Source organism: Aythya marila (genome assembly GCF_965140915.1).
Source record: "Aythya marila genome assembly, chromosome: 2".
In the NCBI taxonomy this organism is placed as follows: domain Eukaryota; kingdom Metazoa; phylum Chordata; class Aves; order Anseriformes; family Anatidae; genus Aythya; species Aythya marila.
The window spans coordinates 64,233,285-64,260,606 of record NC_139043.1 but is presented as its reverse complement, the minus strand read 5'-3'; positions in this window follow the sequence as shown (position 1 = coordinate 64,260,606).

Genomic DNA, 27,322 nt, shown 5'->3' with positions numbered 1-27,322 from the left:
ATAAAGAAGGAGAGAATAATGCACGACTAGGAGTGAGAATAAACCTGTTGTGGATTTGCTAGCTTGGATTTTAAACCAAGATGCCAGTTAAAGATTTGAATGGGGTCAGTTGCAGTAACACAGCTAAACAAGATGCAGTTAATAGTAGGCTGACTTCTCTTGCCCTTCTTCCACAAAACCGCTTCTTTTTCTTTGTGCACTTATTGTTCAAGATTGGTCCTAATTAGGTCTGACTTAACGTGGTTGTTTAAATAGCTAATTCTTCCCTTTCCCGCTGCTTCTAACACACATGTAGGTTGACAGGGAAGGATTTGAGTGCTTTTAACATCCTCTTTTAGAAGGTCTTTTGCTCAGACCTTGCAGAGAATGCTGTCTAAGGAAAGCTGAGTGTCTGTATGTGCATATCTGAGGAGCACGCCTGAGGTTAAGTTCAGATCCTGCAGGGAGTCCTGTGGGGTATCTTCTGTAACTCAGACATATCTCACAGAATCTATGGCTGTTTTCTGTCTCCTTGTAATATGCTGCTCCCTAGAGGAGCTGGTACTCCAGTGCTAACGGCTGAGCAAAACAAGAATAATTGCAGGCTGCTGCCACCTCTGCCTCAGAACATCTACAGCCTTGTACTACTGACTACAGGGAATATTTGCTTGCTTGCAGGGTGGAGCATCTAGCACACTGCTCAACACCATGGATGCATAAAAAAATGGAGAACCAGAAAGATCATTTTCATGGCAGCTTTATGGAGTATGAAACATCTGGAAGATTTTAGGTTTCCCACTCTCTGCCCATTGTCACATTTCTTGAGTTTGTAAATCACAAATAATTCCTCTCCCTCACAGTTTAGCCTTCATTTCTGTTTCAATAACAGATCTTGGGTAATCAGATCAGCCTCAGTCTCACCTCAGAATATTTTAGGTCTTGTCGTGACCCCACAGACTAAAGGGAACCTCAGCAAAGGGGAATTTCTGTACAGAATCTGAAAGCATGTACTTTGTTCCCACTGCTTTTCATCAATTTTCTCTCCTGCTGGTGTGTGTTTTTCTGCCCTGCTGGCTGTGGTGCTGCATACTGATGGAGCAACACCTGGCCCATCCCCTATGTGAGGTTTTATTGGGGAATTTCAGCACATCCAATAACTCTCCTACCTATGGGATGCCTTGAGGTAACAGCAGATAAAGCCATTTCCTACTGCTATACCACTGCTGTGAGCACATCACCTTCAAAGACATATCCAGCATCCCTGGTTATATACTGCAAAGCTATAATGTTTATCTGTTTCTTAGCAGATAACATTTATAATAAGTGCTTGAAGAAGGAGGCCTGTGTGGCTAAATACCCTCTGCTTGTGCTTCAGGCTGACCAAACACGCAGATTTTGTTTCTTGATGTAAACATGCACAAGAGAGAGACTGGGCTGGTCTACAAATACACTTAGGAAGCGGTTTCCTTCGGGGAGGGGGTATAGGAATGGTGGCTGGGGCTTTTATTTTCATTCTTCACATGGTTATTGTGAGCTCCTTAGCAGCGCTGGCATGGGGCTGTGTAACTGGCCTGGAGAGAAGGGCAGTGTGAGAAACACTCCGTAGCCAATAACTTAGGCTCAGGCGAGGATCTCAGTGAAGTAGTAATTTATTCGCGATTGCAATGGCGGGCGCCCCACAAGCAGGAGAGAGCGCATCTACTAGTTCCAAAACACAGTTTATATACCTTTTGATGGCAGGACCCTCCCCTGTTTCCCCACTGAGTGGGTAATCCAGATTCACAATCTATCTGATGCTTCACAAACAATGCATGGCCTTCAGTCGCCGGCCTGTTAAATTTCAAATTTCTTTTGACATTTTTACTGCTTGAAGTGGTAATGTTTCTTCACTTATCTGACTTGACTTGACACCGTGATTTTCACCTAATTGTCCTAAGGAGTCTGATTGTCTGCATTTTACAAGGTCGCCTGCTAAACTTTCTTATCACTGTAAGCATATCTCAGTACCACATTCCCTCCTTCTAAACAATGTAACTCTGCAAAAACAACATTTCTATGTTGTTTTTTCACTGTGGACAATTGCATTCCCCTGACCGACCCCCACTAAGACCCGAATCATCCTGAAAATTATGAACGGTTAAGTAAATACTAAAACCTGGATGAATTGGGAATTGAGAATATGCTTCCAACAAGGTCTAAAAGAAACCCCTATGGAATTTTTGGACCAACTCTGAAATGTAATGAAAATAAATAAATAAATAAATAAATAAATAAATAAATAAAACAAAACGGTTTGGACCTGGCTTCGGAGGACAAATTGACTAGCCTTTTCCTAGGGTAATCGACCCCTGATTTCAACAGGAATAATGGGGACTTGGGGAATCTACCCTAGCGGATCCTCCACTGGTTATAATGAAGCTAGGGGAGGAATGGAAGTGAAATTTCTTATTGATATGGGGCAACATATTCAGTTCTAAATCAAGCATTAATGCCTTCACAGAATTATTATGTTAGGGTAAAAGATGTGTCATGGTTTAACCCGGCCGGCAGCTAAACACCACACAGCCGTTTGCTCACCCTCCCCCTCCCTCTCTGGGACGGGGGAGAGAAATGGAAAGTGAAGTCCGTGAGTTGAGATGAAGACAGTTTAATAAGACAAAATAATAATAATAATAATAATAATAATAATAATAATAATAATAATAATAATAATAATAATAATAATAATAATACAATGATGATAATAGTACCACTACTAATAATGTGTACAAACAAGTGATGCACAATGCAATTGCTCACCACCCGCTGACCGATGCCCAGCCTAACCCTGAGCAGTCCGGCCCCCTCCCCCTGGCTAGCCACCCCTATGTATTGTTTAGCCTGACATCAGATGGTATTAGCCTGACATCAGATGGTATGGAATACCCCTTTGGCTAGTTTGGGTCACCTGTCCTGGGTCTGTCCCCTCCCAGCTCTTACTGCACCCCCAGCCTGCCTGTTGGCAGGACAGAGCAAGAAGCTGAGATGTCCTTGGCTTGGTATAAGCACTGCTCTGCAACAATTAAAACATCAGGGTGTTATCAGCACTCTTCTCATCCTAAGCCAAAACATAGCATTCTACCATCTACTAGGAAGAAAATTAACTCTGTTCTAACTGAAACCAGGACAAGGTGTAACTGAAAAGGCTTATTTTTGTGAACCTTTGAAGTACAAGTTACGGAAAAAATGGGGCATACACAGATTTTTATATATGCCTAGCTCCTCATGGGCACTCTTAGGTAGAGATTTATTAGAGCAAGTAGGAGCAGAAATTGTTTTTGAAAAAAGGAAAATGGAATTAAGTATAGGAGAAGAACAACTAACAAATGTGTTAAGCTTGGCACTAATACAAACTGACCCTAAAAGTGAAATACCTTTAGAGATCACAGATAAAGTATGTCCAGGAGTTTGGGCTACTGAAACCCCTGAAAGAGCTAAAAATGTGACCTTAATAATTATTAAATTAAAGCCAGGACAGAAACCCGTTAAGGTTAAGTAATATCCTTTGAGGATAGAAGATAGGAAAGGAATTAAAGAGATAATTAATAAATTTTTACAGTATGGATTATTGATTGAATGCGAATCAGAATACAATACACCCATATTGCCAATTAAAAAGGCAGATGAAAAAGCTATAGGCTAGTTCAGGATTTGAGGGCCATAAATAAAATCACTGAGGATATACATCCAGTAGTGGCAAACCCTTATACTTTGCTGAATAGTCAAGTCTGGTTTACCGTACTGGATTTAAAAGACGCCTTCTTCTGCCTAGGCTTAGCCACAGAAAGCCAAAACCTATTCGCCTTTGAATGGGAAAATCCCGATTCAGGCAGAAAGACGCAGCTTACGTAGACATTACTACCTCAAGGATTCAAGAATAGCCCCACTATTTTTGGAAACCAATTAGCAAGGAAACTCGAAACATGGATGCCTCCGGACACTGAAGGTGCTTTGTTACAATATGTACATGATCTCTTAATAGCTACTGAGACTAAAGGGAGTTGTATTCAATGGACTATAAGTCGTCTTAATTTTCTGGGTTTAAATGGATATCAAGTCTCTTGACAGAAAGTCCAGCTGGCTCAACAAAGTGTGACCTATCTGGGATTTGAAATTTCGGAAGGACAACGAGAACTAGGAACTGAACATAAGGAAGTCATTTGCCAGACTCCAGAACCTCAAATGGTAAAGGAGCTACAAACCTTTTTAAGAATGACAGGTTGGTGTCGCCTTTGGATTTATAATTATGGACTATTGGTAAAGCCTCTATGTGAATTGATAAAGATTAACCAGTCAAAGTTAGTCTGGACTGGAGAAGCACAAAAAGTCTTTAAACAACTTAACCAAGAATTGATGATTTTGAAATATCAAGCAATATTGGTAGAACAGGACAACTTGGAAATTGTGATAACTAATATTGTGAATCTAGCCTCTTTTCTTAGTGATGCTCCGGCACAGCCTGTGATTCACGATTGTTTAGAAACTATAGAGACTGTGTATTCCAGCCGACCAGACCTTAAGGAGGAGCCCATGGAAGATGCGGAAGAAACTTGGTTCACGGATGGGAGCAGTTTTGTTATGCAAAGACAACGTAAAGCTGGATATGCTATAACAACTACTCAGCAGGTAATCGAGTCTAAGCCTTTACCCCCTGGAACATCAGCTTAAAAGGCAGAGATAGTTGCTCTCACGAGAGCATTGGAACTGGCAGCGGGAAAAAGGGTAAATATTTGGACAGATTCTAAATATACATTCGGCGTGGTACATGCTCATGGAGCAATTTGGAAAGAACATGGATTGCTGACCGCTCAGTGAAAACACAAAGTATGCTGAAGAAATTTTAAAATTGTTAGAGGCTGTAAAACAACCAGAAAAAGGTAGCTATCGTGCATTGTCAGGGACACCAAAAGGGGAACACCGATTTTGAAATTGGAAAATCGATTGGCAGAGGCTAAGCAGGCAGCTGAAATAACTGAGGTGAAGGCATTGTCTTTGATACCAGACGGTAAAATCCAAACTATATCCAAATTATACAAAAGAAGACTTAAAATTAATTGAAGATTTGAAAGGTAAAATGAAACCAGATGGATGAGTATATTTAAAAGATAACCACATAGTAATACCCTCTAGTTTGACATGGCCCATAGTTCTTACAGAACACAATAAAACGCATTGGGGAGCTGGCACACTGCATAAGAGCCTGAGTCAGACATTAGTGGGACGATATGATAAAACAAATAACTCAACAATGTAGCATTTGCTTACACAATAACCCCAATACCAAGAATAGAATAAAATTTGGAATAATCGGTAAAGGAAATTATTCGGGGCAACAGTGGCAAATTGATTTTTCAGAACTCCCTAGAAAAGGGGGATATCATTATTACTGGTTCTGACTGACACGTTTTCAGGAAGGCCTGAAGCCTTTCCCTGTCGAACAAACAAAGCAAGAGAAGTGGTTAAAGTCTTGTTAAATGAAATAATACCATGCTTTGGGATTCTAGTAGCAATGTCTTCTGATAGAGTTTCACATTTTTGTGCACAAGTGGTACAACAGATAAGTAAGATCCTAAAGATAGATTGGCAACTGCATACTCCTTATAGACCACAGGCAAGTGGACAGGTAGAAAAATGAACCATTTAATTAAACAATAAATAGCTAAAATTGGATAAGAAGCTAATTTGTCATGGCCTCAATCACTCCCTTTAGCATTACTTGGAATTAGAGTTAAACCTAGAATAAAAGGGAATTTGAGTCCCTTCAAAATCTTATATGGAAGGCCATAGCAATTTCTATTTAGTGGAGAGGACCTAACGCAGTTAGGATCAGAATATTTATATGCTTATATAACTGAACTTCAGAAACAATTAAATAAAGTACATACATTTGTTTTAGGGACCAGGGCTAGAGGGTTGGATCAACCAATCCACCCCTTTAAGCTCGGGAATTATATATATATAAAGACTTTTTCAGGACAACCCCTACAGGAAAAATGGAAGGAAAGTGGATGGGACCATACCAAGTATTACTGACAACACACACCGCCATTAAGATTAAGAAGCAAGCAGCTTGGATCCACAATTCAAGGGTGAAGAAGGTCCCGGCGAGGATATAGACCACCACTCCAATTGGACCAACAAAATTATGGTTTTCCAGATCCTAATGATTGCAGGGGTGCGGTTCTCGGATTCGGGGTGGGCAACTTGGGATGAGAACTTACACCTGACCTTAATACAAACAATTTCTCAAGTAACTAATAAGACGAACTGTTGGGTATGCACCCATCTGCCACAGCATGGGAATAAGGGTGTATCGTTAATCGGGATTCCCTTGCCTGCAAACTTATCTTGGACTAATTTGTGGGAAAACACATCTTGGGGTCGAAAATATTAAGAAGTTTTGGAACTAGAAGTGAGTAGCTTCATGCCGTTAGAATCCTATTATGTATGTGTACAAAGGTGTAACCCGCCTAAGGGTATAGGAAAACAGCATTGTATAAATACAGATACTACTTATGTGGGAAATCAGACATCTTGTAATTGAACAATTGATATTAGTACGACTAGCGGCTGGGCAAATTCAACCAGCTGGACGGTTCCAGAAGGAAAAGGGTGGTATTGGCTATGCAATGATACAGCCCGTAAGGTCTTGCCTGAGAATTGGAAGGGAACTTGCACTCTTGGAGCGGTAGTCCCCAATATGACAGTACACGATGTAGTGCCTCGAGGTTACTTGAGAAATCATATCCGGAGAATCAGATGAAAAATTAACAATACATTGGTAGAGAGACACACCCCTTTTCATAGTTTTGTGTGATGGTTTATCACATGGTTAGGAGTGAGTGAATTGGAAAAGGCAATAGTTAATATTTCTGCAATTATAGAGAAGTTAGAAAACAAAACTCTGTATGCTATAAAGGCTCAACAAGAAGAGATATCTAGTTTATCACAGGTAGTATTACAAAATCGGATGACCCTAGACTTGTTACTGGCCACTCAAGGGGGAGTCTGTACAGTAATAAACACAAGTTGTTGTATGTATGTAGATCAGAGTGGAAGGATCTCTACCGACCTGGAAGAAATATGGAAGCAGACAAGGATCCTACATGAGATCAGTAAAGATGATCTTTCATGGAGTTTTAGTGAAATATGGAATAAGTTAACCTCCTGGTTGCCCAATTTTCAATGGTTGAAACAAGTGTTCATTGCTCTAATCGCATTAGTAGTATTAGGAATATTTGTGTGCATGTTGTTTAGATGCCTGCTTTGTTGTGTTACTGTAAATAATGAAAGTATCTGATGCAAAAGAATTTGCATGGGAAAAGAAAAGGGGGGATTGATTAAGGAGGTATTGGGGAGGCATTGGGGAGGCAAGGGCAATCCCCAGACATGGACTGTATATCTCGAAACAAGACACTGAAACTCATGATAAGGAAGCGGCAGACGGACAGAGAAACAAACGTAAGGACTATAAATCTCAAAACTGGACATTGGAATTCATTATAAAGATACAACAAACGGAAGAATTGGCAACAACCAGCTCTCGCAATTAAGAAACATGCCAATTCAGCAGATTCCTGACCAAAGGTGAAAAGTACACTGTGAGGAAGACTCGGGGTCTTCCTCCCAAAGACCCCTGCCCACGTCCCAAAGACCCCTGCCCACAATTCTTGGAAAGCTCTACGCAGGCGCAAGGTGCTAAAAGGCTAATTAGCATGAGAAGCAAGGGAAGGCGGGGATAGGTAATGCATATGTATAGGTGCTTGTAGAATATTGATAGATTGATTGTATAAATTCAAGACTGCTTTTTGCTTTGAGTATGCACGATAGGTGGAGAGATCCCCCGTGCATCCAGCGCTGCAATAAAGAATATACCACTTAAAGGAATTTCGGCTTCGATCTTTGAATCAGACCTGAGGACCCAGTATCCCAAGGGCTCTTGAAAGTTCATTGTGTAATTAAAGCCTGGCAAAATACGCAGAAAATGCTTCAGAAGGTGGGGGGAATGTAGTGAACAGTCACTGGGGGACCCTCCTGCGGGAGGCCCTGGAGGGGTGTGTCTGGAGGGGAGATAAGAAGGGAAAAAAAAAAAAGAAAAAAAAAAAAAGATCGAAACTAATGGTATTGACAGTGCAGCGGGTAGTGAGGCAGAGGGTTGGAGAAAGATGAAGAAAATCTTCAGGGGGAGTCAGGGCCAGGATGGAAAGGAGAGGAAGAGAGATGAAGGAATGGCAGGCAAAGAGGGCTGCCTGTGTTGTGGCCCGAGTCCTAGCAGAGACAGGCTTTGATAAGATGTTTTAAGTGTGGCCAGGCTGGCCACTTCGAATGGGAATATCTGGAGTGGAAGAAGGAGGAAAGAAGGAAAATGGGATGAAATATGCTATATTGATATGTTGTTTCAGTATCTTGGAGGGAAAAGGTATGGAATTAAGTTGGACTCTGACTGAGCCTTTGGTGCTGGTAGTAGAAAAGTACAGGCTGGAAAAAGATAAAGGAAGTGTTAAAAGAGTTGCTGAAGGTGTTAAAGGTGTGGCATGTAAGATTTAACAGAGCTGTTTGAAGTTGAATGAGCAGGGAAAGAGGATGTAGGCATTATCTAAGTAACAGTCTAGAAGTTATGGTATATTTGCATATTTGCTGTGGTGTTTGTTCAGTTTTCCAAGCACCGGGGAGGGGGGAACAGCCTGCTCCACCAGGGGCCTCTCCAGCGGCCGCAGGGGGGGCTTCGGCTCCAGTGCCTGGAGCGCCTCCTCCCCCTCCCTTCTGCACTGACTTTGGTGTCTGCGGGGGGGTTTCTCGCTCTCTCAACTGCTGTTGAGAAGCAGGTTTTTGTTTGTTTCTTTGTTTTCGTGGATGTGCTCTCACAGAGGCACGGACTGTGTTGCTCATGGCTTGGCTCTGGGCAGCAGTGGGCCCCTTAGGGCCAGATGAAATTGTCCCTTATCTGTCACGGGGAGGCTTCCGGGTTTTTTTTTCTCACGGGGGCTGCCACTGCAGTTTCCCACCCCCCTGCTCACAGCCCCCGAAGCTTGCCATCAAACCTAATACACTGGGGAACAGCTAGGTCATTACTGACCTGTAAAGTATCAGGGATTAAATTAACTAATGAAACCCTAAAAAGTGGGGCTGGGATAACAGTGCCACTTTGGGGGGGATACCAAGCTGAGACTAGGGGATAAAATGATCACTGGGTAATTATTGTATGTACCCAAGGCAAGGACTAATTTGTTGGGAAGGGATTTGATGATTAAATTGGGCATTCAAATAGTAAATTGTTAGACTGGAATAACAGTGTTATTAATGGAGTGCTCTCTGGCCCTGAGAGCAAACATACATGTATATTCACCTCTGACTGGAAAGACCCTGAAATGGGGGCGGAAGCAACAATATAGGTGGACAATTTTACCTCAGGGGTTTACAGGGACACCTATCTATTTGGGTAAGATCTAAAAAAAAAAAAAAAAGAAAAAAAAAAAAAAGAGATTTTGGAGCAATTACAACCTCCCAAGGAGGTATTAATGTTAACAAATATGTGGATCGTTTTCTATTGTCAGGACAGGAGAAAAGAGTTGTGAAGGAAGCTACTAACAAGCTATTCAACTTTCTGGGAAAGCAGGGCTTGGGAGTATTAATAAATAAATAAATAAATAAATTACAATACGGAGAAAGAGAAGTCAGGTATTTAAGGCATCTAATGTCTGAAGGAAAACAGAATAAATGCAGAGAGGATTCAGGGAATTGTTGAAAATTAAGAAAGAACTAAAAAGTTTTAAAAGAAAGATTTTTTTTAAGGAATCAGGAGCCATGAAGTCTGAAGGAAAATCGATACTCCCTGATGGGAGAGAAATGCTGAATAAAGTGATAATGAGGCAAATATTAACTGTTTTACATCAGAAGAGTCATTAGGAGGTGCAAGCAATGTGTGATGTTGTGCTAAGAAAGTATGTCTGTGTAGGAATATACACTTTAGGGAAGCACATATGTAGAGGATGTACCATATGTCAAAAGGTAAATAAAAAGGTGTTCTGTAACCCATCTAGAGGGGGACGGGAGCCAGGGGTTTGACCTTTCCAAAGTATACAGGTAAACTTTACTGAGTTACTTGTTTGTCCTAATTGACCACGTGACTAGATGGGTGTAAGCTTTACTGCAAGGGTTAAAGCAGGCCTTAGAGATTGAGTGGGATTTTCACAGCCCCTGGCACCCCTCCTCTTCTGGGAAGGTGGAGCGAATGAATCAGACATTAAAGAAGCAATTAACTAAACTAGTGTTAGAAACCCAACTTCCTTTGGTAAAATGCTTACTCCTACAGGTTTAAACAGCACCAAGAAAGGATATAGGAATTTCACCATATGAGATGCTGTTCAGATTGCCCTATCTGGGCAGAAGGGATGAGATACCACAATTCAAAATAAGAGAGTTTCCTTAAGAACTGTATTCTGGGGTTGTCTTCTTCTTTGTCATCTCTCAGGACCTGTGGGTTGTTGGCTCAAACCCCACCTTTGGAATTCCCCATTCACCACCATCATCCAGGAAACTGGGTCCTGATTCGGACCTGGAAAGAGTCAACTCCGGCCTGAATGGGAAGGACAATTACTAACCGCTGAAACAGCCGTAAGAACTGCGGAAAAAGGTTGGACTCACTATACTCGAGTGAAGGCATCTGTCGACGCTAGTACCTGGGAAGCTGTTCCTACAAAAGACTTGTTGGAAGTTGAAATTGAAGAGAAAAAACTCGTAGTGGACTCTGAGCAGGATAAGAGCTTACAATTGTAAACTAACCTTTTATTTTCACAGGTAACTAACGAGTGTGACTTGTGATTGAGAGAAAGGACAGACCTATAGTGAACTGCAGTGCTCCCAAAGGGGGGGTTGTTATAGTAGTAGTGTACATCTTATTTTTCTATCGATAATTATTTGGAAACCTAAGGTTTAAAAATAATGACAGGGAAAAATTGATTACTAATTTTGTTTTTAGTGATTCTAGGCCTCAGAGAAGGCCTCGGTCAATTGGTAACTTGGAAAAGGCATGACCAGATAATAGCAAAAACAGGATACCCCATCAAAATATGGGTGACTGTGACAGAGGGTTATGTACCACAAGCCGTCACGTTTGATGCTTGTGAGGTGTTAGCTTGTGGAGATTTAAATGCCCAATGACAATTGAGCAGAAAGAACAAATAACTGGAAGAGACCCAACAGCCAGATTGAGAATAGCTGTATGGAAACAATCCTCTGTTGCCATCAGAGAAAGGGAGAAACTCAAGGAGAAAACAGGAGAGTAAACAGGAGGCCCTCTGAAATGTGGCAGTTCAAACATTTGAGATTCAAACAGGGTATGGGGACGTGAATGCCTGGATAGAATGGGTCAAATATACTGTCCAGAGTCTCAATCGTAGCTACTGCTATGCTTGTGCCTCGGGATGACCGATTGCCCAGATAGTGCCCTTCCCATGGGGGTGGACCAAAGACTCCCAAGGGATGCGCTGTATGATTGCATTGTACCAAGAAAAGACTGCCTGGGGAAATGAGGCCTGTAAGTCTCTCTTTGCTGTTTCTTGCATGATAACAATATCACAGTTCCCCCTGCATTCTCTACAGCTATAGGTAACCATACAGCTTGCCTCTCACGGCAGGGTGTGAGTGCTACCTGGCATCTGGGAGAATTTGCCTTGTGCTACCAAGGACTTGATGGGAAACTGCTCAAGACTAGAGATCCCCAGGGCAGATCTCTGGTGGTACGGTGGAGGGAAGATCTTACGGTCCACCCTACCATCTAATTGGGAAGGCACTTGTGCACTTGTTCAATCAGCTATACCCTTCACCCTGGCATTTGAAAGAGAAACATCACAAATACCCAGAAGAAGTAAAGGAGGCTTAGGAATATCATTTGATGATAGAGTATACATACATTCTGTTGGGGTACCTAGAGGAGTTCGGGATGAATATAAAGCCAGAAATTAAATTGCTGCAGGGTTTGAGTTACTGTTCTGGTGGGTAACAATCAATAAAAATGTGGATTGGATTAATTATTTCTATTATAATCAGCAGAGATTCATCAATTATACCAAGGATGCGATGAGAGGAATCGCTGAACAACTAGATGCTGTGAGAAACACTCCATAGCCAATAACTTAGGCTCAGGCGAGGATCTCAGTGAAGTAGTAATTTATTCGCGATTGCAATGGCGGGCGCCCCACAAGCAGGAGAGAGCGCATCTACTAGTTCCAAAACACAGTTTATATACCTTTTGATGGCAGGACCCTCCCCTGTTTCCCCACTGAGTGGGTAATCCAGATTCACAATCTATCTGATGCTTCACAAACAATGCATGGCCTTCAGTCGCCGGCCTGTTAAATTTCAAATTTCTTTTGACATTTTTACTGCTTGAAGTGGTAATGTTTCTTCACTTATCTGACTTGACTTGACACCGTGATTTTCACCTAATTGTCCTAAGGAGTCTGATTGTCTGCATTTTACAAGGTTGCCTGCTAAACTTTTCTTATCACTGTAAGCATATCTCAGTACCACATTCCCTCCTTCTAAACAATGTAACTCTGCAAAAACAACATTTCTATTCCCACAATTCCCCCCTTTTCTTTTTTTTTATAAACTGTTGATTTTTGCAAGAACTCTTTTTATTTTTATTTATTTATTTATTTTAAGTGTAATTTGGTAAATATCTTCCTGTTCTTCACTTTCTTTGCTCTCCATTTCCTCTAATATCATTTTATCTGAGTAGGGTGGTGGATCTATGGTCATTTGTTTCAATAATGTGGTTTCAATTAACCGTTGGACAAGTCCCCTTACACAGGGGATAACGCAACAGCCAATAGCTGTCAAAACTCCTGCTACTGTAATCAAGGATGTAAATATGGACATTACCATCCCTTTCCATTTACCAAACCAAGATTTCAACCATCCTGTGATGGAAGTGTCTGCTCCCGAATTTTCTGCTAATTCATTGGCAAGGGTGGTAAGCCCTTGCAATGCTCTTGTTACTGTGCCATCCGGGGCAGTATTGTTACGGATAAAAGTACAATGGTTGCCCAGCATCACGCATACACCACCCTTCTCCACAAGCATCATACCTAATGCTATCCTGTTTTCCCAAGCCATTTTGCTGATGGCATCTAGTTGTTCAGCGATTCCTCTCATCGCATCCTTGGTATAATTGATGAATCTCTGCTGATTATAATAGAAATAATTAATCCAATCCACATTTTTATTGATTGTTACCCACCAGAACAGTAACTCAAACCCTGCAGCAATTTAATTTCTGGCTTTATATTCATCCCGAACTCCTCTAGGTACCCCAACAGAATGTATGTATACTCTATCATCAAATGATATTCCTAAGCCTCCTTTACTTCTTCTGGGTATTTGTGATGTTTCTCTTTCAAATGCCAGGGTGAAGGGTATAGCTGATTGAACAAGTGCACAAGTGCCTTCCCAATTAGATGGTAGGGTGGACCGTAAGATCTTCCCTCCACCGTACCACCAGAGATCTGCCCTGGGGATCTCTAGTCTTGAGCAGTTTCCCATCAAGTCCTTGGTAGCACAAGGCAAATTCTCCCAGATGCCAGGTAGCACTCACACCCTGCCGTGAGAGGCAAGCTGTATGGTTACCTATAGCTGTAGAGAATGCAGGGGGAACTGTGATATTGTTATCATGCAAGAAACAGCAAAGAGAGACTTACAGGCCTCATTTCCCCAGGCAGTCTTTTCTTGGTACAATGCAATCATACAGCGCATCCCTTGGGAGTCTTTGGTCCACCCCCATGGGAAGGGCACTATCTGGGCAATCGGTCATCCCGAGGCACAAGCATAGCAGTAGCTACGATTGAGACTCTGGACAGTATATTTGACCCATTCTATCCAGGCATTCACGTCCCCATACCCTGTTTGAATCTCAAATGTTTGAACTGCCACATTTCAGAGGGCCTCCTGTTTACTCTCCTGTTTTCTCCTTGAGTTTCTCCCTTTCTCTGATGGCAACAGAGGATTGTTTCCATACAGCTATTCTCAATCTGGCTGTTGGGTCTCTTCCAGTTATTTGTTCTTTCTGCTCAATTGTCATTGGGCATTTAAATCTCCACAAGCTAACACCTCACAAGCATCAAACGTGACGGCTTGTGGTACATAACCCTCTGTCACAGTCACCCATATTTTGATGGGGTATCCTGTTTTTGCTATTATCTGGTCATGCCTTTTCCAAGTTACCAATTGACCGAGGCCTTCTCTGAGGCCTAGAATCACTAAAAACAAAATTAGTAATCAATTTTTCCCTGTCATTATTTTTAAACCGTAGGTTTCCAAATAATTATCGATAGAAAAATAAGATGTACACTACTACTATAACAACCCCCCCTTTGGGAGCACTGCAGTTCACTATAGGTCTGTCCTTTCTCTCAATCACAAGTCACACTCGTTAGTTACCTGTGAAAATAAAAGGTTAGTTTACAATTGTAAGCTCTTATCCTGCTCAGAGTCCACTACGAGTTTTTTCTCTTCAATTTCAACTTCCAACAAGTCTTTTGTAGGAACAGCTTCCCAGGTACTAGCGTCGACAGATGCCTTCACTCGAGTATAGTGAGTCCAACCTTTTTCCGCAGTTCTTACGGCTGTTTCAGCGGTTAGTAATTGTCCTTCCCATTCAGGCCGGAGTTGACTCTTTCCAGGTCCGAATCAGGACCCAGTTTCCTGGATGATGGTGGTGAATGGGGAATTCCAAAGGTGGGGTTTGAGCCAACAACCCACAGGTCCTGAGAGATGACAAAGAAGAAGACAACCCCAGAATACAGTTCTTAAGGAAACTCTCTTATTTTGAATTGTGGTATCTCATCCCTTCTGCCCAGATAGGGCAATCTGAACAGCATCTCATATGGTGAAATTCCTATATCCTTTCTTGGTGCTGTTTAAACCTGTAGGAGTAAGCATTTTACCAAAGGAAGTTGGGTTTCTAACACTAGTTTAGTTAATTGCTTCTTTAATGTCTGATTCATTCGCTCCACCTTCCCAGAAGAGGAGGGGTGCCAGGGGCTGTGAAAATCCCACTCAATCTCTAAGGCCTGCTTTAACCCTTGCAGTAAAGCTTACACCCATCTAGTCACGTGGTCAATTAGGACAAACAAGTAACTCAGTAAAGTTTACCTGTATACTTTGGAAAGGTCAAACCCCTGGCTCCCGTCCCCCTCTAGATGGGTTACAGAACACCTTTTTATTTACCTTTTGACATATGGTACATCCTCTACATATGTGCTTCCCTAAAGTGTATATTCCTACACAGACATACTTTCTTAGCACAACATCACACATTGCTTGCACCTCCTAATGACTCTTCTGATGTAAAACAGTTAATATTTGCCTCATTATCACTTTATTCAGCATTTCTCTCCCATCAGGGAGTATCGATTTTCCTTCAGACTTCATGGCTCCTGATTCCTTAAAAAAATCTTTCTTTTAAAACTTTTTAGTTCTTTCTTAATTTTCAACAATTCCCTGAATCCTCTCTGCATTTATTCTGTTTTCCTTCAGACATTAGATGCCTTAAATACCTGACTTCTCTTTCTCCGTATTGTAATTTATTTATTTATTTATTTATTAATACTCCCAAGCCCTGCTTTCCCAGAAAGTTGAATAGCTTGTTAGTAGCTTCCTTCACAACTCTTTTCTCCTGTCCTGACAATAGAAAACGATCCACATATTTGTTAACATTAATACCTCCTTGGGAGGTTGTAATTGCTCCAAAATCTTTTGTTATTTAAACTGACCCAAATAGATAGGTGTCCCTGTAAACCCCTGAGGTAAAATTGTCCACCTATATTGTTGCTTCCGCCCCCATTTCAGGGTCTTTCCAGTCAGAGGTGAATATACATGTATGTTTGCTCTCAGGGCCAGAGAGCACTCCATTAATAACACTGTTATTCCAGTCTAACAATTTACTATTTGAATGCCCAATTTAATCATCAAATCCCTTCCCAACAAATTAGTCCTTGCCTTGGGTACATACAATAATTACCCAGTGATCATTTTATCCCCTAGTCTCAGCTTGGTATCCCCCCCAAAGTGGCACTGTTATCCCAGCCCCACTTTTTAGCGTTTCATTAGTTAATTTAATCCCTGATACTTTTCAGGTCAGTAATGACCTAGCTGTTCCCCAGTGTATTGGGTTTGATGGCAAGGTTCGGGGGCTGTGAGTAGGGGGGTGGGAAACTGCAGTGGCAGCCCCCGTGAGAAAAAAAAACCCGGAAGCCTCCCCGTGGCATATAAGGGACAATTTCATCTGGCCCTAAGGGGCCCACTGCTGCCCAGAGCCAAGCCATGAGCAATACAGTCCGTGCCTCTGTGAGAGCACATCCACGAAAACAAACAAACAAAGAAACAAACAAAAACCTGCTTCTCAACAGCAGTTGAGAGAGCGAGAAACCCCCCCGCAGACACCAAAGTCAGTGCAGAAGGGAGGGGGAGGAGGCGCTCCAGGCGCTGGAGCCGAAACCCCACTGCGGCCGCTGGAGAGGCCCCTGGTGGAGCAGGCTGTTCCCCCCTCCCGGATGCTTGGGAAACTGAACAAACACCACAGCAAATATGCAAATATACCAAAACTTCTAGACTGTTACTTAGATAACGCCTACATAACCTTTCCCTGCTCATTCAATTTCAAACAGCTCTGTTAAATATTACATGCCACACCTTTAACACCTTCGGCAAGACTTTTAACACTTCCTTTATCTTTCTCCAGCCCGCACTTTTCTACTACCAGCACCAAAGGCTCAGTCAGAGTCCAACTTAATTCCATACCTTTTCCCTCCAAGATACTGAAACAACATATCAATATAGCATATTTCATCCCATTTTCCTTCTTTCCTCCTTCTTCCACTCCAGATATTCCTATTCGAAGTGGCCAGCCTGGCCACACTTAAAACATCTTATCAAAGCCTGTCTCTGCTAGGACTCGGGCCACAACACAGGCAGCCCTCTTTGCCTGCCATTCCTTCATCTCTCTTCCTCTCCTTTCCATCCTGGCCCTGACTCCCCCTGAAGATTTTCTTCATCTTTCTCCAACCCTCTGCCTCACTACCCGCTGCACTGTCAATACCATTAGTTTCGATCTTTTTTTTTTTTTTTTTTTTTTTTTCCCTTCTTATCTCCCCTCCAGACACACCCCTCCAGGGCCTCCCGCAGGAGGGTCCCCCAGTGACTGTTCACTACATTCCCCCCACCTTCTGAAGCATTTTCTGCGTATTTTGCCAGGCTTTAATCACACAATGAACTTTCAAGAGCCCTTGGGATACTGGGTCCTCAGGTCTCATCCCCAAGTACTTTCTCATTCTGACACTAAGTCTCTCATATAATTTCTGTGTTGCACACTATTATTATTCCAGCCAGGATTGGCAAGTGGGTATTTCTGCCCTGCCGGTATTACCCCTGGTCCTGGAGGATGAGCTCTTTCCCATTCTTGTATAGCAGCTCTCCTCCTGATCATTCCCATTTCTTTCCCTGTAAACAACATACTTATAGACATAATTCCCTCCCCCAAGAGTATAAATCAGGTCGTAGGAACTGGTCTAATTGTTCAGCTAGGCTGTTGGGGTCCTTGAATAAAGACTTCCTCTCCTTCTTAAAAAGTCCTAACCTCTCTGCTGGTAAGGAGGAGGGGGTAGTTCACCTAAGAGGATACACAGTTAGTGTTAGTACTGTTAGTATCAGGGAAGGCAAAATTCTCAACATATCTTCTACCTTGTTCTAATTCTTGCCAGAGCCTAGAGTACAATCCTTCTTTAGGGACAGTGTTAATTACAGTCCCTGTCTCCCTTCCTGGAGTGACTGCTGCTGCCACCAGTTCAATATTAAGATTATAGGGAGCATAACTTGGCTCCTTCTCTGAAAAAGGAATCTTATTGTTTACACATAAATTTAAAGCCTGAATTTTCATCAGACCCGTATTTTGGCCAAAATACTGCTGTTTCCTTAATTGGTTCTTTTGTCCAGACTGATACACAATATTTAACCCTTTTTTTTTTTTATTAATTATTTTTCTTTTACAATCCCTCTAATTTTGGGATTATGTTTCCAATTTCTTATCGTTCTTCAGGAAGAACTATTAGTAGGCACTCCCCCAGGGATATCTCCCTGTCCCCTGGAACTCATATTTTCCCATTTTTCCTAACCCTCGCCAGTATGTGCTACAGAAATTTCCCTTCTGCAGTGTACCACACACCAACGTACTGAAAGATGGGGGTGTACCGCCAAGCACTTCCCCGTGCCAGCGTTACCGCACACCTGAGTTTACCAGATTCCCTGGTGTACTTCCAAGCACTTCCCCGTGCAAGGATTACCGTACACCAGATTCCCCTGGTGTAGTGCCAGCACTTCCCCGTGCAAGGGCTTACCATACACCAGATCACCCGACCCCCAAGGCAATACTCAATATTTCTTACCTTGGTCTGTGCACAGAGTTACCGGATCGATTCTTAAAAACCCGGAGTGCCTACCTTCTTCCTTTCCCCACTACTTCACGGATCCTGCCTCTTTAACCAGTCTCGGGCCCTCTGTCAGCTTTCCGCAGAACCGCCACCGTCGATGCACAGGACCGCTGAAATCAGCGGGGCATGCCTTCCTGCTGCTGCGGCGGTGGGGCTCCCCAGTAGGTGACTGGATCCCGGACGAGCCCCCAAATTGTGAGAAACACTCCGTAGCCAATAACTTAGGCTCAGGCGAGGATCTCAGTGAAGTAGTAATTTATTCGCGATTGCAATGGCGGGCGCCCCACAAGCAGGAGAGAGCGCATCTACTAGTTCCAAAACACAGTTTATATACCTTTTGATGGCAGGACCCTCCCCTGTTTCCCCACTGAGTGGGTAATCCAGATTCACAATCTATCTGATGCTTCACAAACAATGCATGGCCTTCAGTCGCCGGCCTGTTAAATTTCAAATTTCTTTTGACATTTTTACTGCTTGAAGTGGTAATGTTTCTTCACTTATCTGACTTGACTTGACACCGTGATTTTCACCTAATTGTCCTAAGGAGTCTGATTGTCTGCATTTTACAAGGTCGCCTGCTAAACTTTCTTATCACTGTAAGCATATCTCAGTACCACATTCCCTCCTTCTAAACAATGTAACTCTGCAAAAACAACATTTCTATTCCCACAGGCAGCATGCTCACATCCCTTTGCTGCAGAGCTGACAGAGAGGCGGCCAGGCTGTTGGGGTCTCCTGGGCGAGCTTGTGGTGGTGCAGGCCTGGTGGCTACCATAAACCCCATGGCACAAGCAGGTGAGCCCTCCTCGGGGCTCCGCACCCGTAGCCGTCCCTCTTCCTGGCCGAGCAGCAACGCGGTGGGAGCCGCCCTCTGCCGGCAGCAGCCAGCAACACACACAGGAAAACAAAAATTATTAAAATAAATAAATATATAAAGCGACAAATTTATTGTTATTATCATAATCACCACTACCATCATCGTCGGCGTCGTCGTCATCATCATCGCCATCATTATTCAACATCATCATCATCATTCAATATCATCATTCAATATCAATCATCATTATTCAATATCATCATCGTAATTCAACCCACAAGAGAAGGCTGCAAAGACATGCAGGGAACACCCTGCTTGCTTCTGGATTACGTGCGCAGCCGAGCAGGGTGTTTGCACCTCAGCACTCCTGAAGCACAGGGGGGTTCCTGCAGTTTTCTCCCCACTGTCAGCCTGGTCTCTCAGGCAGATGGGGACATGCCAGCATGGGGATCTTCCTGGAAAAAGAGTGGAAAAAACTCCACACAACAAGGAAATTGTGAGCCAGTGCTTTTGGTGAGTGCTGTTGACCTTTTGTACCATAAGGCTAACAGAAGCAACCACCTGCCTAACCTCACCTCCAAAATCTTGAATCCTTTCTTCGTCTTTGAAAATTAAATAAGATGCTTGTTAGGTATTAATACTAAAACTCAGTTCAACTTAATACTTGCAGGAGACAATCTCAAAATACTATGCAAACACTAACATTTAATGTAATGATAGAAGGGAAATACCTTTATCCTACCATAATTTTTCTCACAAGTTTTTAAAAAGAGTGTAGTGTGGGGAGCTGCTTTGCTTACCCCTCACCTCTTTATTTTCTGTGAAATCATGTCCAGGAATTGCCACCTAGTAAATGATTCAGCTTCCTACTGGATTTAATGTGTGCTTATTCCAAAGTCCAGTCTTTTTGCTGTATCCCCATTTAATTCTCTGAAAATGTTGAAAATTTATTCTAGTTGGCTTCATTTGTAAGGACTTGAAGGAAGCAAAACTAACAACCACTGGAAAGAAAAGCTTGTATTAATTGGACACTTTCTATAGTAGATTGGAACCAAAGGGATTCCTATGTTTCAAAATCCTGTATGTAGGGTAGGGTTACATGTTTTGTTAGGGAGCATCTTTTAATAATCATAAATTCTGGTAGCCTGTCAGTCAATACAATAATATTTTCCATTCAAAGTACCTAGAGAGTTTGTCATCTTTAAAAAGTAATTTAGGGAATTTCAGAATTTACTACTTACCCAGTAAGCTAGGTATTCTTCATAGATATAAATAAATGCAGTTTCAGGAAGTGTTAAATTAAAATCTTAGGTCAGTGCAGTAACCCCTGGGATAAGCATTGATTTAGGTTGGTGCTTAAATTCTGTATGTTGGTGTCAAATAAATAGCTGCCAGGTACATTTGTAATTAAGTATGCCTGTGTGATTGCTTAGGAGGGCTTTATCAAAAGTTTATGCCACTCTAATTATTTTCAATTGAAGTAGGCAGTAATTAAATCGGTATTAGATTGATGCCACTGAAATATCAATGAAGTAACTTGTTAATAAATATTTATTTCTGGTAACTTTATTAGGTATTTAAGGCATGCTATATCTTACCTGTTAGCTGACATCTAAATATTAAATAAGAAATATAGCTTAAAAGTAGCTGATAAAACCTCATAGGAAATCTATGAAATGTTTATCTCGTGATTCTGTCTTTTTTTTTTTTCCAGTTATGACTATGAGAAATTTCTAGTGGTCAGCATAAACATTGGCAATGCCATTCCTGCATCTGGAATGGAATGGAATAATCCCGTGCAACTATGCAAACTGAGGCCCGTTTTCTAGAAAGCAGCCTTGTATAAAAGACCTGGGGGCAAAGATGGTCCTGGTGGGCAGCAAGCTGAGCATGAGCTAGCAGCGCACCCCTGTGGCAAAGGCAGCCAGCCGCCCACCGTGCTGTGTGATAATCACGTAGACAGCAGGTGGAGCGAAGTGACTGCTCTCCTTGAGAGCAAACCTTCAGCACGTGTGGTCTTTCTAGCGTGGGATCCAGCTGTGGGCTGTCCAGTAGTAGAAAGACCTGGCTGGACTGAGTCAACAGAGGACCACCAAGTTGGTGAGGAGGTGGGAGCACGAGCCATACATAGAGAGGTAAGAGCACTGGATTTGTTCAGCCTCAAAAAGAGACAAGGAAGGAGAGATCTTACTGCTGTCCACAAGTAACTAATTGGAGGGTATAGGGAAAACAGAGCTAGAGTCCAGTGTAGAAAGATGGAAAGAAATGGACACAAGCTGAAACACAAGAAATAATTACTAGATATGTACAAAATAATTTTTACCATAAGGACATATCTAGTTTGCCCAGAAATGTCTTAGACTCTTCACTAAAAACTCAGCCTGACAAGGTCCTGAGCAACCTGTTGTAAATGGGCATGCTTTTAATAATGCATGCTTTTAGGTAATTTGTCAACATCACCTCTAGATATGCCTTCTAACCAATGTGATTCCACACCTCAGGGTCAATTTAAACAGGCTATGCTCTTGACGTGATATTGTCTGTGAGCCTTAACAGTTCTTTTTTTCATAGTTAAACAGTTATCAAAAGTGTTTATAGAGCTCAGTTAATCAGGTTCTTAGTATTGCTGTGCAAGGACATCTTGGCCGTCTTGACCTCTCTTCAGCCTCCTTTTGAATAGTTCATTCTCCATGTCATCTTAGCAGTCAGTTGTATTCATCTTTCTGACTGTTGTATTGCATGCAGGCTTTAGAAGCCATGCACAATTCCATTAACAGGCCAACATCTGTGTTTCATTTTTCTTTTTCAAAATGACCATGATCAATTAAATGGTAAAAGAGGTAGTTTGGCAATCACACTGAAAATGTTTAATGCTTATAGCTTCTGACACTTGTTTTGTTCCAAAACGTAGTTGTTAATCAATTTTTTAGTCCTGACACAGCTTTTGTATTTTTCTGATGTCCACCATTCAGTAGTTTTTACACATTTATGGGAAGACCATCTTCTCATAGAACAGAATAGATCACATGAAACAAAATAGTTTTTATGATCTGGTAGGACCCCAGAAGCCATATATGCCATTTTGTAACTCATCATAAGTCTGTAATTCACAGACTTGTGCTACAGTGTTGGCAAATTTAAAGACTCTTACAGATATATTCAAATACAAATTCTGGAGATAACCTTCCAGAGTTTTAACAGAGGTTTTACTTTAAATGAATTTAAAAAAAAAAAAAAAAAAAGTGTTTCAAAGATTTTTTTTTCATAAAAATGTCTAAATTTTAAATCATTCAGAACAGTATTGACTTTTTATTGCCATCCTTGAAGACAGAGCACTCATTCTGAGGCGAATGAAATATTCTTTGAATGTTGCCCAATACTCAATTTCATAATGATGCACATACATTTAACAGCCAAACAGCTTCTATCATCACAAATTTATTACAGAAAAATCACTTCATTCTGTGGAATGGGCATCTTGACAATAAGAAAATTTTCTTAATTAATTCTTAAGATAATTTCCAATTTTCTTATAATAGAGATGTTTGTTAGTTTGGCTCTCTGTCCAAGTTTACCTGTGAGAATTTAAAAACAGTTTGTCAGTCTGGTGTTTTTCTTAATATATTCTGGTCACAAATACATGTACTTCTTTATATGTTCAGGTTTTCATTCTGCCTGTAATCTTTAGCATATTTACTCTTGTTAGCATCTGTGCAATTGACAGCCTGAAGCTTCTTGCTTCTGCTAGTTATAGTTCTATATGATTTGAGAGAATACTGTTAGCACTCACTTCAAAATGCAGATCTTATACCCCTTCTCCAGAGCCTTGTTCAGTTCTGGAGTATGACAGCTGCTGTCAAGGGCTCTTCAGAGCTCTGGTTGCAGAGAGCCTGTCAGGTTTCAGAACAAATACAGCACAAGGGCTATAGCAGCTTGCTATTTACCCAAACTGGAAGCACAGGGAAAAGAGACCTCATATGCTACTTTTACATTGTTGTCATGGTGTTAAAAATCTTAAAAATAGTGTTGGGTTTTGTCATGATATAGAGATCACAACAATGGGTTTGTAGGATTTCATAACATACAAGGACACAAGGCTTCATTTTCATAAATTTCTATTTATTATAATTACCACAAATCACCACTACCAAATATACTATGATTAAAAGGGAGAGCACATATATATATACATATACATACATACATACATATATATATATATATATATATATATATATATATAAAAACATGCTTCTTGGTAATATTGGTAATAGCTTTAAGAGAATAGCACTAATAGCAAGAATTAGAGGAAGTAGAAAGGCAATTAAATGTTGTAAAAATTATTAATACAACAGTAAATATAGATTAGCATTATAGGTTCAACACATTTATCAATATTATGTCAGTGAATATAATTATTACACGTGACAAACATAAATATTGTAACAATGGCTATACGTAGGTTATACTTATCAAGACCATACTTATGACAGATTATGTGTATATACATCAAAAGAATTACTGGTACAAAGTGCACCAAACCAATCCCAGAAGTGTGTGTGGTATGTGTCAAACCAACCACAAAAATATCTAATTAAGAAAATCAATCTCAAAACAGTCAAGTTAAGAAAACTGATCACTGAAGAGCCCAATCCCCAGAAGTGAGTCTGAATAAATAATGAACAAAGTCTCAGTTTGAAGCTCATCTGCATCACAGAGTTTGGAGTTGGGCAAGCATCTCCAGTGAAAGTTCAATTTGTTAAGGAAATCCTGTAGGAAACAAAAGCTTGGGCAGCAGATGAAGTTATTGGAGAGCAGCTCTCAATTTTTGGTAGGAAGCAAGACATTTCTGTGTCACAGAGACAGTAAGAGAGCATAGGACACCACCTTGTAGAGCAGGCAATAGATGCTGCTAATTTCTGCTTCACATGAGAAACCAATAGGCAGTGTTGTTTCCTGTTCTTTCAAACAGAATTTTACTTTTCACAGACCGTTTTTTTCCTTTTCAGATGATAAATTACTGTTACAGTTCCTTGTTTTTGCCCTTATTGATGGTATCCTCAGGATGTCTCTCGTTCTTAGGTACCCAGCTGCAATTCGAAGAGGCCAGCTGTTCCTTTCAAGGATAATCCTGGTTCGCAGAGCTGTTTCCTAGTTTCCTTCTTAGTCATTTGTAATATCAGATGAAGGATATAAGGAAACACAAGCTTCCAACCCGTAATAGTATTACAAGTCGATGTAAGCTCCCTAGAGCTGTGGGTGAAGAGTGCTCCTCCACAACCCGCATTCTCTGAGTGACACTTACCTTGAAGTTCAATTTCCAGTTCAAGGCTTTAGTGCATCCAGTCCTTTTTCAAGAAGCCCTTTGGGACTTTAGCTTATTCTCCTGAATAGGCATTGTGTTCTATTTTTCCATTTCAGTGGTCAGTGCTGCCTGCAGCACAGTGCAAAGTCTGCATGCTGCCAAGCAAGTTGGGCAGTTCGGGTCAGGGTGCACATGTCTCTTGGGCACACTCACAGGACTGGTCTCTTTGCCTGGGATGGGGGTTGCTTGTGGGGTTTCTTGGTAGCTTTCTAGGCTTGGGCCACAGCCCTCCTGCATGTTATAACTCTTAAGCTGCTGACATTACATCAGCTGAACAGTGTAAGTTAAAATCTGTGGGCAGTCTATAATACAGTGGTCTTTTAAGCGTCACAGACCAATCAGTAAGGAAGAATGGGAAAGGTGCAAACATTTCAGTAGTTTAGGAAGATGGCAGTGTACTGACTCACTTCAGCAACTATAACAAAGTCAGACTGGTTCCAAAACTTTAAAAAAGAAATGGTAAAGAAACTCTTGGCAAACAAAACAAAGCAAACAAACAAAAGATCACCATGTAGAGGGAAACACAGATCAAGACCTTAGTGTCTTGTTATGTTCAAAAAAAGCTGCAGACTTGAAAGAACAAGAAAAGTAGGGATGTAAAAGTAGGACCAGGGATGGCTGTACAGATTTTTAAATCCATGAAGTTTTAACTTATAGAGAAAGTTAAAGTATTTTGCCCAAAGTGATGTACTTCAGAAATCTTTAATTTCCCCCACTACTAAGCTGATAGCTCTTTATCTGGTTCTAGCATCCAATCAATGATGATAGATTAACTGCTCTTTAGTACCATGTATTATCTACATGCAAAGCTCATCTCATACTGTAAAACAATAATTTTATGCCTTTAATAATAGAAAACATTTATTCTAACAATTATATTCTGAGCCATTTTATGCAGTTTCTGGACTAAACAGTTATGTGGGTCTTTTCTGCAATTACTTAAATATCCAGACTTCAATTCCCGCATTTGGAATTTGGATTCCAACACTGCTTTGCCTTCTCCATTACTGCCACATCAAAAGCTTATTTGTAAGGCCTACCACAATTTCATGTAATTATTCCTCTAAATTACTGTGCCAGTTGTTCTACACAGGAATAAATAGCCAGTGAACTGTAACTTCATCAGTACTGCTGAACCTGTGTTAAGACTTCTGCTATTCAATTTATTAATAATACAGAAAAGTGACAAAACTCACAGTTTTTGTTATGTAGATAAAGTTAGTTCCAGTTAGTTTGCACATAAACGTAGGTTGGAGATACGTTAGTTCCATGGTTGTTAAAACTGAAGTAGATGACAACCATCTAATAGAACTAAGTGACTTGATGGTAAAATGGCAAGAAGTGCTGTGCCTACCAATTGCAAAGTAAAGCCCTTTGTAGAAACATACACAATCAAGTGTTCTAAATTAGCTCTTACCACTCAGTAAAGACCTCTAATTTTTTTGTGGATTATATCCTGCTAGTATCAGTTCAGAGCCATCAGCATTTTCAGCCCCAAAGCACTTTTCCAGAAAAAGAGGTCAAAGTGGCTGTGTGCTAGTTTTTCTGGGAGAAGTGGACTCATGTACATAATCATTACAAAATTTTAAATACTTACAGTTTTGTGTTTCAGTATAGCAACTTAGCTTGGAGACAAATTCAGTAGAAAGCATATGTTGACTGTAAGTTTGATGAGGTACTAGAATGTAATGAAAGTAAAACACATATTTTGAATAAAACTATGAAACATTTAAATGAGTCTCACACTCTATCAAGCAAGAATTCTTAATGGTAAAAAGCTGTCCTGTTAATGTTGATGGTTGTGAGAGGCAATTAATTTATTTTTTTACCGAAGAAAAGAGTGGAAAAGTAGTAACAACATCTTTTCCCCCTTACATTAATGACAGAATTACAGTTTTCATCATTTTTCTCAAAATAAAAGGAAAGCAGATTTCTGTATGAGGTGCCAGCTTGGTCATAGCACTTACTTTTACGGACAGAAAAATGTTGGACTGGTTGAGGAAAGATACTCAGAGCTGGGAGAGACAGCAAGGCAGTCTGGGCAGTGACTGTATAGTCGTAGTCTTAAACAGAAGTAAACAAAAAACAAACAAACAAAAAAGTTGCCCATTAATATCTTTAAGTTTTATGTAGTTATTTTATACAAGAAGGATAATTTCACTAGGTGCCATCAATGTGAAAACATTCAAGTCTTCTATAGCCTGTTCTTTCCTAATTCTGGACCAGTTGTGAAGATGTTTAATTTTGCCAACCATTCAGCAGACCCATTTTTAATGAAAGACAAAGTAAAAAAAGTATAGAACAGGGGCTGGGTTTCCTTATACCACTAGCAGACCGTTGTCTTGTTACTGCTTATGCAGTGTCCCATTTTGCACACTAGCCATATTAAACCCTGGTTCTAAACAGAGATTGGTGGGCAACATATGTGACTTTCTCATAAATCATTCATTAAACAGAATGACAGAATTTCAGAACGTTTGGGATTGGAATGGATCTTGAAAGCTCATTTAGTGCAATCGCCCTGCTGGAACAGGAGCACCTAGATAACGCCACACAGCAACCCACGCAGCGCCAGCCACGACGTGCGAATGCGCCGCTGGCCCCGCCCTCCCGGAGGCTGTTCCTAGGCAGAGGGCG